We start from the raw sequence: 10,841 nt of genomic DNA, 5'->3' as shown, positions 1-10,841 counted from the left end.
TCACACAGTATGGTCATTTGGTTGTCCCCGGCAGTTGGACCCTCTTGCTTGGCGCTGCCTTGCCACTTTGGATGACCTTCTCTTATCAGCCTGCCAATTCCCTAAGCTGAGCACTCAGCACGATGCTTTTCAGTAATTATTCTTTGAAGCAACAGTTTTGAATCCCCACTTTGCACCGGGCCCAATGCCGGGGGCTTTAACATACATTTCACTCAGTTCTATTCATGTTCATATGCTGAGGGCAGGACCAGTCACTGGCACACAGAAGGTTGGGGAGAAAAAAGGGATTTGGGAGGGAATGCGGGTGCTGGATTTAGACTGGGTCGGGGTCCCAGCACTCTTGTCCAGGTGTGGCCTGGAGCGAGGGATTTAATCTCGCCGAGCCTCAATGCCCTCATATGAAAATGGGTGCAATAAAAAGCTCGTGATGAAGATGAAGTAAAATGCTACATCGAAAATTCTGGCCTATACTCTGTGTTCCATATAGACAGAATGACTGACTGGCTGATTAGAGTCTATGAAACCAGTGATGAACCAAGACTGACTTTTGGGGTCACAGCCCTTCATTTTCTCCCTTCAAATGCAGTCTCAGGAGAGCTCCTAACGCGAGCCACACTGACTTTCAGGTGTGAGTGTAGGTCGACGCACTCGCTCCCTCCCTAAGAAACATTTGCATCGTCAATCAAATTTCTAATCATCTGGTTTAAGTAATGTTTCCTATTATTTCAGAGGGTTCGCAGTTTCCCCTGGAGCCCATCTGTGAACCCTGTGCCACCCATTAAGAACCCCTTATGTTTCAACAAGTATTGATTGGGAGGTCACAGAGAAGTAGATAAGAGACTTGTCGGGTAGGATGCATCTTAATTGGAAGCAAATCAGGATACGATGTTAGTAATTGAGGCATGAAGCAATAATCGCCCAAATGCTGGTGGTGCCAGTATGAGTGGAAAGGAAAAACAGCTTCCAGAGGCCTTAAGTGGTGAGAAGTGAGCATCGCAGGCCCAAGCAGATGTGAGGAGAGAGAAAGGAAGAACGATGCCGAGAGGCTCTAAGCCTCGAACTTGCGCGGTGGAGGTAATGGCACCTCCCTTGGGAACCATAAGGCACCGTAGAGGGGAGCTGGCTCTCTGGGGGCCAGATCCTAAATCTGGACTTAGCCAGAGCGAATTTGGGGTGGTTACAAAGCAGCCAGGGTGGGGGCGGGGGGGTGTCTACCGGCAGTTGGAAATACAAAGTCCTGCAGGAAAATGGTTCCTCCCAGCACCACCATCATGATTCTGTGATGATCAGGGGGAGAAATTGGGGCCAGAGCTTTGATTTGGGGGTCTTCACCTTTGATGTCAGGTTGGGGGAGCCAGAAAGGTAGATAAAGTGTCTGAGGGAAATCATGTAGAAAAAAATGCTGTAGGGCCAAGTGCTGAATCTTGAAAACAGCCCATATTTACAGGCTAAACTAAAAGGAGTCAAGAGAGAGACAGGGAAAGAGAGAGAGACAGAGAGAGAAAGAGAGAGACAGTAGGTATAATGCCAGCAAGGGGAACATCTCAGCAGAGAATGGACCACCCATCCAGGAAAGAATGAGGACATAGGCACATCTCAAAAGACGTAGACAGATGGAGACTGCGAGCAAGGCCCCTCTTCCTGCAGGTGCTCAGACAACATTTGGGGAACACCGGAGCCGAACGCCAGCCTAGGGGAAGGAGGGGAGGCGATGCAGGGAACTGCAAGTTGCTTTGAGTTTCAATCTGGATGACTGAGAAAATCGCTGGAGTGTCTGGCAGCCCATTAGTGATCATGCTATGTTTTCTGCATCAGACAGATAGGAGCCCCAGATAGAATTGAAGTCCAGTTTACGGGAAATTTTGGGAAGTCACAATTTTGCATATTTGAGTTAGTGACTATAAAATTCACGCTGTCCAAGCCATAATAGCTTGAATGCACAAAGGCATTTGTTGTCTTCTCTCTTGACAGGTATATTGATAAGTCCTCCCTTATCTTATTTGATTCTGCTCATGAGGCAGGCACGTACAAGTGTCAAAGTTCCCATTTTACAGATGAGGCAATGGGCTTGGAGAGATAAGGGAATATTCCCAAAGTCACAGAGCTGGTAAGTGGCCATGTAAGAACCTTAACCCAGGATTTCGGACTCCTGACCCAGTACTTCTTCTACACCAGATCTTGCTCTAAGGATAAGCTTATTACCCCCTTAGGAGTCTGTTCTGGTTTATATCTTCCAAGTTACATAACCCAAGTTATAGACTCCAGTGAATCCTTTGGGTTAATGTGCTATCAATTTCACTTATTTATTGTGATGATACAGGAGTGTGTTCCTTGTGTGTGTGTGTGCGTGTGTGCAGCTGTGCACACTTTGGTGAAGGGACAGTGCAAAGATAATTTTGAACCGTGGGCCTTTCAGCATCCTCAAAAGACACGATCACGTGGCAGGCGCAGTACAGACTCGCCGGAGCCGTGGGGGCAAGTTCGCTCCCTTCCCCTCGCCTCGGTTCCTCACCTGTAAAATGAGGGTGAGAATACCTGTTTTGTAGGGAGGCTGAAAAGATTCAGTGCTTGGCCCTCTAACCTTCCCGTGGGAGGTGCACGACACACTGGGACCACACTCACCAACCCGAGCAGTACCGTGTGGACAGCAGCCCGAGATCACGTCAGGGGTACTCGAGCTGCTCAGGTGCCGTCTGCTGGGGCCTGGGGCCTGGCCATGCGCTCCGCCCCTTGTGCAGCCTTGAGGAAAAGCCAGTGAGCGCAAAGTGGGGAGACATGGATACAAAAGGAAGGCTTGTTCTGTGGTGCCCCAGAAACTAATGTAACATTGTGTATCAAATAATCATTTCAAAAAACCCCAGGGCTTGGGAAAGTGGGGAGACCCGCTCTTGTGAGGCAAGTCTCACAAAAGAAGGATTGTTTTAGAAACATCTGTTACTATCTCCTAAGCGGCGAGGGCTGGGAGCTCCACCCCTTTAGACCAGCCCTTTCCAAGGAGCGCCTAGAATTCTGCTCACACAGTGAATCTGCAAGGCCAGAGAGCACAGGGAGACTCAGGAGAGATAAAGAAGGACCCTGGATGCTGACAACCAGGCCAATGGGCAGGGAGCTGCCCCAGCCCAGGAGAGATAGACCAGAGTCCCGAACTCTAGGAACTGCAGGCGTTCGTAAAAGGAGCGGCAAGGGAGACACGTGTGGGAAGGGGGCTGAGAGGGGCGAAGGGGTACCAGAGGCAGAAAGAAGTGGTAACCTTTCCATCAGCTTTAGGTAAAATGAAACCGATTCTCCTGCCTGACCCTAAATCTAGATCCTAGAGGCAGTGTTCAAAAGATGTGCTTGGAAAATAGTTTGATTAAGGCGAAGGTGACCTTCCCAGAAGGTATACGGAGGAAGAAGTCAGTTCCTGAACCTGGGTCAAGACTATGTCCTCGTCACATCCTGGTTCATGGCAGGGGCCCTGTAATAGTGGCTGAAGGAACCAGTGAATTCTACACACACCTCACACCGGCCACCGGCAGATAAAGCCTTGGTTTGGCTCACAGGCAAGTTGAAAGGCTGGCCCGGCCCTGCCAATCCCGCTTGAGCTAAACGAAACCACGTGCCAAGAAAAGAAGCGGCTTACAAAAATGTAGATGAGCACCATGCCCTTTATATTGTTCCTCTTTGGGTGAATTAAGTCTCCCAGTGATCTTGACAGAGGTGGGAAATCCATGAGTTTGGGTGGAGGGTGGGGGATGGAAAAGGGGATAGCACCCTTCTCCTATCTAAACCTCCTTTGCAGAGTGACTTAGCAAATATGTTGTCCATTTGCACTTGGGAATCTTCTGGAGGTGTCCACGTTTGGTACATCTTTTGCCCTGCGAGGGAAAGCGTGTCCCCTGCTAAAGGGATTTCTGACATCAGGAGGCAGGTTGGCAAGGCTTTTGTGAGGAGCATGGGAGCTTCTGGAGTCTTAGAGGAGGGGCCGTTGCTGCCATTACAGCTGGGCCTGGTTAGCACCCCTGTGATATTCTCTGTGCCCTAGCAGCCCTGAGTGCAGCACATGGATCTTTCTATCACCAGCCGTGGCTGGAGAAGACAGTTTATCTGCCTTTGAACCGGTTAGCTGGGTGAGAAAAACCACCTAGAATCTCACTGAGAAGGTGCTGATTCCCCCAGACCAGTAGCAGATGACCTGGGTGCCCTTAGGAGAGCACGGTGCCTGTCTTGGGATCTGCTCGATGCCGTTCGCCCTTCAGAAAGAAGCCAGGTGTGTTCCTTCGAGTTTCTCTTCAACCTCTAGCTTGCCCTGCTCCTCGTGAAGATCGCTCGTCTCTCATTTAATGCTGTCTACAGTCTGTAGCAGCGATTTTCAAACCTGGCGAGCCACCAGAATCGCCCAGGAAACTTGCACAGGGCAGGTAATAATAGTTCATGCTTATTACCTGCTAGGCATTGTTCTCAGCAGTTTCTATATATTAATTCACTAGTTATCGCAGCAACCCTGGAAAACGAGCACAATTATCATCACTACTTTGCAGATAAGCAGACTGAGGCTCATGGTGTTGTAGTCATCTGCTCAAGGTCCTACAGCTACGATGGGGTCAAGATTCAGGACAGAGAGCATGCTTCCAGGGTCCAAGCTCCAGCCACTCTACTCTGTCCCCCAGACTCTGCTTTTCAGAGACCCAACACTGACCTCCCACATAAACTAAGTCTACACTTGGCCAGGGAGAATATGTAGAATTTTCCAGAGAACTGGTACATACCCTGTGTCAAATTTCACCCTCACCTCCTTCTGTAGGACAGAGAACATACCTTTGTTCACCATTAATTAATTCAAAAAAATGTTACTGGAAGCCTGCTTGGTGCCAAGCACCGTTCTGGATGCTGGGAAACGTGGAGCATATACTCCGTATGGGGGAGGCAGACGACAAATAAGGAAGTAAATACATAACGTGCCAGGTAGTGGGAAGTGCTATGAAGAAAAGATAATGCAGGGTAAAATGATAGATGGTGGGATTGGATAGAGTGAGGATGTGAGGATGACTTTAGGATGAGGGGTTTGGGAAGATCTGTTTGGTGAGCAGACACGTGAATGGAATCAGGAAGGAAGAAATGGAGATCTAAGGGAAGAGCATTTTTAGGCAGACAACGTGGCAAGCACAAAGGCTCTGAGGTGGGAGCAACTTGGTGGATTTAAAGACCTCCAAGGAGGCCAGAGTAGCTGGAGGCCAGGAGCGAGAAGGGAATCCGTAGGAAACGAGCTCTTAGAAGAAGCCAAGGCAGGGTCAGGCAGGACTTTGCCAGTCTGGGTACAGATTTGTCATTTAGAGTTTGTGAGATTGGACAACTTGAGGTTCTGAGTAGAGAGGCAACATGATCTGACTTGCCTTTTCAAGGGACTGGTTTGAAGGAGAATAAGCCTGTAGGATGAGGGTGCCCAGGCAAGAGACAATGAGGGCTTGGACCAGGGTGGTAGCGGTGAGGGTGGAGAGAGATGGTTCGTTCCGGAGAGTTTTTGCTCTCCTAGTGGGTATTGTAAAGCTGAGGGACTGGATGACCTCACTTAGGAACGTGTGAAGAGCTAGAGTATTCAAGAGACTCAGAGTCCTCTGGAACATTCCAAAGTTGCGGACAGGGAGAAGTGAGGGGATTCAGGGAGGAGACGGAGAAGGAGAGGCCAGTGAGATGTGAACCTGTCAGAGGCGGCTGAGAGGCAGAGACAGAGAGCTAGAGTGTGGGTCACCGGTGCTGACAACATGGAAATCTCTGGTGACCTGGAAGAGGATTTCGGTGGAGTAGGTGAGGCCTGATCGGAAAGGGATCTGGAAAGAGGAGGAGTAGAGAAAGTAGAGACAGCAAGCTTAGACTCAGTACATGTTTGTTTAACTAAAATGGAGCAGGGGAGCAGCTTGGTAGCTGGGGGTGGCCATGGGGTCAAGAGAAACCGTGAAGGGTGGGCCACAGTTCCGAATGTCTGTATGCAGAGGGTACCACCCGACTGGGAGGCGTAATTGATGGTTGTAGGGGGGCATCTTCGGAACCGTGAGAGCTGATGGCATCCCAGGGTACCAAGGGAGAACCAGCATTGTGGGAAGGTTCTGCCCAAGGGAATGCGGAGCAGAGGGTAGGGAGGTGGGGAGGCGGGGGTAGTTGGTGGTAGGCTCATGTGGGATTTCACTTCTGATGGCTTCAATTTTCTCAGTAAATAAGATAGGAGGCCGTGAGCTGAGAGCAAGGAGGGAGCCTTCTACCTTATTCTACTATACTGAACAGCCAAGAATTTTAATTTAAAAGCTGTCCTTGCAGGTTTTTCTTTTAGAAACATCAGTTTTCTTTTATAACATATTTATGTGACTTTTTAAGCACAAGCTTTGGGGGGACTCGACAATTTCAGGCGTGCATGGGCTTTGGGGATGTTCTCTTCATAATCAAAACACCGTGCACTGCTCCCAACTGACTCCAGACAGTTTTTCCGCTGAAAATCCACCCCCTCTCCCCCAAAGAAACATCAAAAAGGGTCCTGTTAACATTAGAACATTAATTTGGAAAAGTAATTCTGTTTTTTCCTCTGGTCTACGGCCGTTTTGCTTTTTTAGCTATCGATAGCATTCATGTCAGAAATCACATAAAAAGCAACTACGAATCCCGACGTTTCTATTCCATTCTCTTACACGCTTGAAAAATTCTCCTTCAGTGGACTCTCCAGATATCCCTGCCTTGTCTTTCCTAATCTAGTGGTTCTCAAATTTGGGTATGCATCCAAATCCCCGGGGAGGGCTAGTTAAAACACAGAGTGCTGGACTTCATCCCAGACTTTTTGACTCCGTGGGGCTGGGGTGGGGCCCGCGAATCTGCATTTCTGACAAGTTCCCGGGTGCCGCTGCTGCCGCACTGCCAGTCTGCTGACCACACTTTGAGAACCACTGCCCTGATCAATTTACGCTTTCCAGTAGTTTTTGAGGGTGGGCCAGGCAGCTGCGTGGCCTCTCTCTGGACCTGCAGGAGTGATGGGGAGGATGAAATAAAGGAGGCTGGCTCACCAGCTTGCTCCACCCTTCTCTCCTTCCCATAGAAGCGCCTGAGCCACCCCTGAGAGAGGAGACCCCGGGCCGGGTGGACCTTTGGTCTCCCCTGCAAGCATCTCAGATCATTCTCGTGTCTGTCCTTGCGCGAAAGCAGTCATGACTGCTCCATCCCTAGGGTGCTTTCATCTTTCAAGTCCTGATCCCTAAGTGCCCCTTCCCACCCTCGGCTCACACACATCGCCTTCCCCTGCTCAGATCCCTGATCTCTGACTTTCCCCTGTCTGCTGCCACTTGCTCCCAGCGAGCTCCTGGGCTAGGATGGATATAGGCCTTCATAATAACCCTGGCAGGCAGCTGTGGGGCCAGGGCCTCCCCTTTGAGGCCAGTGTGTCTTTGATTCCTTGACAGATTAACAGCACACAGAAGCGAAGCCCGCGTGAGAGGTTGGAGTGAAAGGACCGGCTCTCCCCATGACACATGCCTATAGTACACGGTGACTGGCAGGTACGGGGAAAAGCTATTTGCGGCGCCCAGCAAGCGAGATGCTCGTTCTGAAGAGCCCGCGTGGCCTAAAAATACCACAAAGGGTGGGAGGGAGAGAAAGGAAACTTTAGCATGGAATATTTGCAAAACATTAAAAATAGAAAGGCCTTCGGGAAACGAGAGTCGCCGGTTGCTGTCCCGCTCACCTCCTACAGAGCTTTTAGGATTCCCAGCAGACGGCCAGTAGCCGGCAGGACGGGAACAGGGAAATGATTTCGGGGAAAGGAGTCAGGCCACCAATAGCCGGACGGACGGCAGACGCGAGGGCAGAAAGACGCCAAGTGCCACGTGGTGAGCCGCACTGATTGGGATTGACAATAAGGCGGCCTGGGAATTAATGAGATCCAATAGATGGGGGGCTCACCTCTGATTTGATGAACCACTTTGTCAGGCTTGCTTAACCTCGGTCTCCAATCAGTGAGATTGTAGAGTGTGCAACGGGAGTCTGTCTGATTTTACTTCTCTTGTTAGGATGCTAGGACGCCACCTTAGCTCTCTTGTACGGCCCCTTCCCCCCTCCAGCCTCCCCCCTCCCCTTCCCGCAGCCTCTTCATTCATTCGAAGCTCTGGCAGAGAAATGATCGGTTTAGTTTCATTCTTATTGTCTTTCTTGGAACCTGTCTGGATTACCGAGGTAAACAAATGTCCTCCCCATGAACGAGTTGCCCCGGTTACGGACCTCCTCTGTAGATAGATCTGGTCCCGCACTCGCAAGATCCTGGGGCGGGGAGGGAAGCTGTGGCAAGTTAGCAGGACCCAGAAGATTTACCTTGTACCGCTGTCTAGTTCTAGGAGGGGAAAAAATGGCACCCAAGAAAAGACCAGAATTATGCAGAGGAGGAAACTGGATTTCTGCTAAGGAGGCTAGCAATTCAACCCATCAGGGTGGACCCAGTTGGGACACGCTGGAAATTGGGTACGTGTTCTTGAAAAGACAGGGCAGAGGCATAGACTCCAGGCACTGGAGGCAGCCTGATTTATTTCCCAGTTCTCCTCTAACAGATGAAGCAGAGGGAACGCTAGATCAGTGTTTGCTGATTTCAAATCAATGGGTGATGGGCTGGGTTGGCATTTGTGCCAAACTGTGAGACTTACTACCAAGGCTGTTGCATTTTGCTGGTGTTGTTTCAGTAAGGGGGGCAGTGAATGTCTTGAGGTACTGAGGACTGGCTGGTTATTACCCCAACGGTGTCCGGGGCCTACATTCCCAGCTGTCAAGTTAGCAACTGCCTGTGAGGAGTCAGGACCAGTTCCACCCAGAGAGACAGTTGGCGAGGCTACCGTGTCAGCAACGTCACGTACTGAGCATGACCTTAGGCTGCCCTCACAGTCCAGCCCCACCCTGCTCAGCTCTCGAGCTCGGTTATCAGGCCTGTCTGTACTTGAAAACCCCTCCCCCCGGAGATGGATTGGGTCGATAAGTATTAAAGGTTGCTGAATTTCCATGACACTGTCTGAGAACTTCAGAAGGCCCCGTATCATGGATAGTCTTAAGATGTCAAATGTATCATATCAGATGCATCAAACACCACTAGGGATATATGGAGGTACTTAGATAAACAGATAATCTGGGCCAAAACTGGCTTCTTATGGAGTTGACTTGGAGATGAAAGTCTTGGGGGGAAATTCTACTGTCCTTTGAACAGCTTTGTTGGCAGGGTTTCAGAAAGATGGTATCTTGGCCCTAAGGTTTTTAAATGTATCCCTAAGACTAGGGAAGCATCTAATTTAATATGTCCAACATCTAAGATTCAGAGAAGTTAACTGACTTTCACAAGGATCACCACGAGTTTAAGGCCTCACAGTATTAAAAGTAGCACTGTGGGCTTAGAATGGAACACAATCTCATAGGTCGTTCTGTGGTCCCACACTGTAGCTCCTTTTCATGACCAGATATCCCTAGTTTCAAAGGCAGCAATGGGAGCAAGATGAAGGAAGAGAGCATCATTGAGCAGCTTCCGTGTGCCTTGCATGGGGCCAAGTGCTCCGTATACATGAGCGTGTCTGATTCTTGGACATTCCTTTGAGGTGGATATCAAAACGTGGATTCTGCAATAAACGAAACCAAGAGTCAAAGAAGTGGCTAGACCAGCACACTGATTTGGGGCATATTAATTTGTCTACAGAGACCATACTTAGTCTACCTTACCACACACGGGACTGCCGACCAGATTAGCTCAGAAGGCTCAGTAGATAGGCCAGATCCTGCTCTATCTACTGCCAAAGTACAAGGGCACTGAGTTATGAGAAGGGAGATGTCGCCGTGGCCTTGCTGCATAATAGAAGCCCGCGCACATTCCTTCTTTGCTAATCAGTGAAGCCATAGCACCATTAAAAATAGAAAGGTTACAGGTATAGAGTAACTATGACATTAAACAGTGTTTGCCTCATCCTAACCCCCTAGGTGCTGCTTGCTTTCACCCTTCTTAAATTCACCTGCTGAATGAGGACAGCTTTCTCGAATACTGAAAGGGCTCCTGTAATGTTTGCAGAATGGCTGAATGAAAAAATAAATTTATTTTCAAGGCTCTCAGAATGCAAAAACAAGGACCCATAGATGGAAATTAAAAGAAGGTAGCTTCAAGCTGAAGGGAAGAACTTTCTAGAAAGTGGTTCCATGTGACTATGGGATGGTTGCTTTAGAATGAGCTCAGTTTTCTCCCTTGGACGTGCTTAAACAGAGGTTTGGAAATACTTTGGGGATTTGGCTGGATTGGATGTCCTCCAGGGGCCTTTGAGGCTCTGAGAGTGCGGGTCATGTGGCACCAAGAGTGAGATGATCAATAGTGGACTGGACTCTTTGACTTTTCTAACCAGTCATTGAGCAACACCTCTGTTTAGTTTGCTCATCATCAACATCAATGCTGATGGAAGCTGTAGTGAGCTTTAATCCATTTTGAATTGGTAACAGATTTCACACCTATCTGAGCCAACTCTGGTCTAGTGTTCAGTGCCAACAGAACGATTTGAGAGTTGCAACCCAAGCCAAAGGAGTATGTGGGGTTCTACTTGAGGCATGAGGGATGTAAAAGGGACAAGTGGGTGGAAGCCACAGGAGGCAGAAGTGTCCACGTCCTTTGGAGTTAGTGACTTCTGCTTCCTGAAAGTGGCCCAGCTCAGATCAGCTATGACTTGAGCGAGGGAAGGACTCCGATGTGGCACGGTAGGCCAGGTCACTGCCTCTCTCAGGTCTCATCCAATCAAAGGTTCTGGTTTTTTAATGAGGAGCCACTTAGAAACAGGAGCTTTGCTCCCTGCCAGCCTTGCCAGGTAAGGGAAAACCTTCTC

This window comes from Ursus maritimus (genome assembly GCF_017311325.1).
Source record: "Ursus maritimus isolate PB19 chromosome X unlocalized genomic scaffold, ASM1731132v1 scaffold_X1, whole genome shotgun sequence".
Taxonomy (NCBI): Eukaryota; Metazoa; Chordata; class Mammalia; order Carnivora; family Ursidae; genus Ursus; species Ursus maritimus.
The sequence above is the reverse complement of the archived record's forward strand: the minus strand, read 5'-3'. Positions refer to the sequence as shown.